Source organism: Pteropus medius, unplaced genomic scaffold (genome assembly GCF_902729225.1).
Source record: "Pteropus medius unplaced genomic scaffold, Ma_sr-lr_union100, whole genome shotgun sequence".
NCBI lineage: Eukaryota > Metazoa > Chordata > Mammalia > Chiroptera > Pteropodidae > Pteropus > Pteropus medius.
In genome coordinates, this window is record NW_024342467.1 from 3,431,552 (window position 1) to 3,437,460 (window position 5,909).

Here is a 5,909-nt window from a genome sequence, read left to right on the forward strand (position 1 = left end):
ATGTTAGAGAACCCAAACTCACAGAACATGAAAATAAACTGAATTTCCCATGTTGATAGAACCACCTCAATGTTTTATTATAATTGTATTTACAACAGTCAATTTTAAACTACATGGAAAATTACTGCACTTTTTGACTTAACACTGTAGAAATTCAGAACAAGTCACCCCTAGATATTTCTCTGTGGTGTGAGATTATTTTGAGCTAAAGGCAATTGACACCCTATGGGTTCAGAGAAACTTCTGTCTCTCCTCTCTTTAAAAAACTAAAAGAATTTAAATTAGGGGCCTTTTCCATAATAAGAGATTTTCAGCTATAACTCTTTTGATCTATCTATAGGACAGGGCAAACTTTTAATTACTGAATTAAAATTACTGAATTACTGCTCTTCTTATAGTCCTGCTATGACCTTCTTTTCCTCTGAAGCCCAAGGCACCTCACCTCAGTTCAGAATCTATATATATATATACCTCATATTAACTTTCTGTTTCTGAATCCCTCATGTATGTAGGATTCTCTCCCGCAACACAGTGATGTCTACTATGCATTATTGATGTTATTTTAAATAATACCTGAATTTTATTTCAACTTAAAAAAATAAATTTTATTTTATTTAAAACTCATTTAAAATAATACCTAAACTCCTATTATATGGAGAAAAGAGAAGTTCTTGTTTTTAGAATTGACTAATAACCCAGATGCAGCTTCGCTATATGAATAAATGCATAGTATTTTTATATTATACTGTAAGGTGTAAGAAAATGTAATGGTATTTGATAGAAAGCAGAAATTGTTATTCCCTATATACTTTAAAATTTTTATTTAATATTTACTTATTTATAGACAAAATTGGGGAAAATTATAAAATAAAAAGCTCCTAAGAGGAGGGAGAAGAGATTAAAAAAATGACCCTGGCATTATTTTTGTTACCTCACATTTGGTCTAGTTTGTGATTGTCATCTGTACCTTTACCAAGTCATTTTATCAGGTTAAGCAGTTCCTATTAGTACTCAAAATGTTTACATAAATCTACATAGCTCAGTCTGTCAGCCACTTAATATCACCAAAGCAAGATCATGTTGGAATCTTCTTCTCTTTTCTCAGCACCAAAATTTATTCTAATATTGCTAGTTTGAATTGTTTTCTCTCGTCTAAAGGCTTTCCTAGACATTAATTTTAATCTCATTTTCCTTGTATTTAAATGTGAGGGTATTCCACAGTGTAATTGCTGCCTATAGTTATTTAATGTGTGACTAATATTCAGAAAGAGTTTAGCTGATGTTTATTTTAATACACAAAAGTACACTGAATACCAATACACAGATATATTTGAGAATAATTTCAAAGTTAAAATCTTAATTGGCAGCTAACCCAGAAAATTCAGTTAATCAGAAAACTACCATTTCTAAGCATTCCCAAAATTGATAAAAATCAATAATTATACTAAGTATAATTCAGTTTTGTTTGGAAATAGAGCATAATTTTTTTCATATCTTTAATCGTGTTGTGCTCTCAACTAAAACAGTGTAGATTACCTTGGATGCCACCAGAAGTCCACGCTGCTATGAGGAAGGGGAAAAAAATCCCCCTTTTCCTCCTCTGGTTCTTTTGGCTGACTGAGTAATCAAATCAATAGGCAGATTGACCAGAGAAAACCAAATTTAATATTGTGCACGTGGGGACCCCAAATACATGAGAGAATGAGGAACCCAGCATACATGAATATTGAGAGATAGGAAGAGTGATTGAGATATGTAAGACATCTTGAGCTAGGGATGAGGTAAGGTACCTAGAGGGCTTCAAAAAGTCATTGCAGGATGATAAGAAGAGCAGATGTTCAGTAATTAGTAGTTTGCCCTGCCCTATAGCTAGTTCAAAAGAAGTTATCTCTGATAATCTCTTAAGGGCAAGGCCTTGAATTCAAATTCTTCTAGGCAGTTAAAGGGAGGGAAAGAAGTTTCTCTTGAGCCTGAAGCCAAAATTGCCTTTGCTCAAAGTAATCTGCATACCACTGAGGCACAGATTAGGGTAGCTCATTCTGAACCCCCACACTACCCAGCTCATCAATATCATATCACTCCTCATATAACCCAGCCTCCCACCCCTCTCCTAACTAATCTTTCCACTGTGTTCACTGTGCTTTTCCACAAATGAAAAATTTCCTTTATGCTTCTTCATATTTTCTTCACTTGCCCTGCAGGACAGCAGACTCCCACTATTTTCTTCTAATTCATTTTTTTTTTTTTTTACTGTTCCTCCTGCTTTTCCCAACTACTAAATATTGGAGTATTTTTCTCTTCCTTAAATGTACTTCCTATGCAGGCTCATCCAATCTCATGGCTTTAAATGCCTTTTAATGCTGATGAAACTCATGTTCTGATCTCCTTCCCTGACCTTTTGTTTTGAGTCCAAGATTCCTATGTATATTCATTTACTCCTTATTTATATTTTGGCATCTAATTGGCATCTTAAATTAACATATGTAAAATAGGACTCTTGAACTTTACCTTCTCACCTCAGAATTTGCTCCTCCCATTTCTTCCTCACTTCAGTATATGGTGTTTATATTTATCTGTGTGCTTAGGCAAAAAGCTAGGAATCATTTTTAAGTTTTTTTCTTTCCAATCCGATCCACCAGCTAGTTCTTTGGCTCTACATTTAATCTATGTTTTAACTGAACCACTTTTTATACCTCCCACCTCCCACTATTACCAACTCCCCCTAGACACTATGGCAGAATCTACCTGGTTGGTCACCCTACTTCTGTATTTGCCCACCTGTAACGTGTTCTTCATATAGTAGATTCTGTTTATAATTTAAATCTAGTCATTTTAGTCTCTTTCTCAATACTTTCCAAAGACTTCTCATCATATTCAGGGTAAAAGTCAAAGTATATTTAATGACCTACAAGATCATAAGCGGACAAGCCCTTGCCTAATGTCCTACCCTGGCCCACTTGACTTCAGCTCTCATTGGTTTTCTTGCTGCCTTCAGCGGGTCAAAGTTGCCTGTATCTGGATCTTTACAGCGCTTTCCCCAGTGCTTGGCACACTCTTTTTCAAAGGCTTTTCATGTTTATCTCCTTCACATCATTCAGATGTTTTTCTGTTTGTTTGTTTTGTTTTGCTTCTCAAATGTCACCTTATTTAGAGGTTTTTTTCTCTAAAATTTTCTGTTCCCCTTCTACCCTGCTGAAATATATACTTTTCCCTGAAATTTTATGATTTATTTATTAAATAAGAGTGGCAACTAATTTAACTTTTTCACATTTTATATAGATAGCACCTCGTACATAATTATTAACACTCAATGAGTGTTGCATGAACAAATGAATCTATCAATACTATGTGGTTTTGTAATTTTTAATGCATGAAATTGGTAGGAATTTCTTCTCATAATGTTATATCACAGACACTTTGAAATTGCTTATTCAACTTACATATTTCTTGATTTTTTTCTTCAGAAATATAGTGAGAATTTATTCATGAGCTTTGTTGTTAGAAGGAAAGATATAGGCCACATCCCAAAATTCTTGCTTCGGTCAGGTTTATTTACCTTTCTAAAAATCTGTTATCTCATTTTTTATTTTAGAAGCAGGAGTAAGGCTTTCTACCTTTTTGAAAAAAATATATTGATAGATAGTATATTTAAAGGTGTCTATTATAGAAACCAGCACTTGTTAAGTTCTTGATATGTGGCAGTTGTGGCAGCCATTCCTACCATTGCCCCATGCTGTGCATAGCCTTCACAAACATTACATCACATAAAAAAAAAAAAAAAAAAAAAAAAAAAAACCAAGGAATAAATCTGGATATATGATGGGTATGTGATAAAGTGAAAATACACTGGGTCAGGAGTATTTTTAGCTCTATCATTTATTTAGCCTTATTAAGAGATTAAGAGCATATTAAACTTTTTTTTTTTTTAACACCTATAGCACCTGGTATTCCTTGGTGGTCTCTCATCCAAGTATTAACCAGGCCCGACCCTGCTTAGCTTCCAAGGTCAGACAAGATTGGGAACGTTCACGGTGGCATAGCTATAGACTCATATTAAACTCTTTGATCCTTCAAATCGTTATATATAAAATGATGATGGTGTGGGGTGCGCATGAAGGGTGGAGAACTATATTATTTTCAGATTTCCCAGATCCCCATCACACTCTATAAATTCTGCGATTCTATGTGTATGGAAAGCTGTTTCCCAAGTTCAAAAAAACTTGTTGAGCGTTTCTTTGGCAAATTTTATATATTTCAAAATGAACATTTCCCAATGCAGTTTGTATTTCTTCATCATTTGTGGGTGGTTGCGCTAAGGGCATGAGATTGAAGCCACGGGTGAAAGAAACTGATGTTTTGAGAGTATTACCTACGAACAGCTCAGGATTTAATTCTAGTTTATCTAAGATGTTAACTATAACAAGTATTGAAAGCGAATGTGACTCGCCAGCCTCTTAAGTCTTGATTTTGGAAAAGAAGGCCAAATGTGATATTGGTACATAAAATCAATCATTTTGGTCACTAGATACATGTTAACAGATTTGTCAAATTAACTTGACCAATGGCATTAACTAAGTCTGTCAGGGTGTTTTCCACAGTTTAATTGTACCTTGACATCCTCCTAAAATCAGTAATTGTGGTGTACAGAATAACAGGCCCACACACTTGTCCAGGAACCTAATCCTTGGAATCTGTGAACTTTGCAGATGTGATTAAGTTAAGGATCTTGAGATAAGGATATTTTCCTGGATTTTCTAGGCAGGCCTGGTACAATCACAGGTCAGAGAGGAGAGAAGATGCTATGAAGTTGAAGGAAGGGATCACAAGCCAAGGAAGGTAGATTGCCCCTAGAAGCCAGAAAAAGTAAGGAAATAGATCATCTCCTAGACCCTCCAGAAAGAACATAGCACTGTTGATCTATTTTATACTTCTGACTTTTGGGACTGTAAAATAATGATTGTAATTTTAAGCCATTAATTTTGTAGTAATTCGTTATAGCAGCAATGGGAAACTAACACATTTGTATTGTAAAAATGACGGAATGATACAATTTCCATTAGAAAATTTTCCTACTAAGTTCGTAATTAGTAAGTTAATAACTTTAGTTAAAAGTTTTCAAAAATTTAATCATCCGGAAGTGCTAGCATATATAACAAGTTACCTATAGCTGTATTTAACTGTAGGGAAGCCACCTAGAGTAACTTTTTATTGCGAATCATACACTTTTCCTTTCTAAATAAATTAATTATATTATGGTAAGAATATATACCATGAGGTCTATACTTAACAGACTTATATTCATTGTATAATTTTAGGTATACCATGAAGTATCGTCAAGTCTAAGCACAGTGTTGTATAGAAGAGTTCTAGAACTTATTCATCTGGCATAACTGAAACTTTATGTTCTTTGAATTACCCATGTCCCTCTCTCCCAAGCCCCTGGCAATCACCATTCCACTTTCTGCTGCTGTCATTTTGATAATTTTGCTTATACTTCTAATATAAGTAGATTCATGCAGTAATGGTCCTCCTGTGGCTGGTTCATTCACTTAACATAATTTCCTCAAAGTTCATCCATATTGTTGCATGGCAGGATTTCCTTCTTCTTTATGGCAAATAATTCATCTACTTTTTTTGAAGAGTGATTATTTTTTGCATGGTGATACCAGATATTGTGTATGAGATAGGTGATCTTCCCATAGGCTTCCCCTCTGTGGCAGTTTTAAAATATGTCCAAGAGTCCTTTCCAGAGTGTAGGTCGGGCTAACTTTTTTCTAACAAATGAATGTTGCACAAATGATGGCATCTGACTTTCATGACTAGGTCGTGAAGGCATTGCCCACTCCTGTGCTCTCTCTCTCGAGGGAAAATTAGCTTCTATGTCATGAGGACAATCAGACAGCCCTATG

General features: G+C 34.7%; 1 pseudogene; it reads right to left on the reverse strand.

Moving 5' to 3' along the window:
- Nucleotides 1–3,929: 3,929 nt before the first annotated feature.
- LOC120602625 (uncharacterized) lies at nucleotides 3,930–4,048 on the reverse strand (annotated as a pseudogene).
- Nucleotides 4,049–5,909: the final 1,861 nt, after the last annotated feature.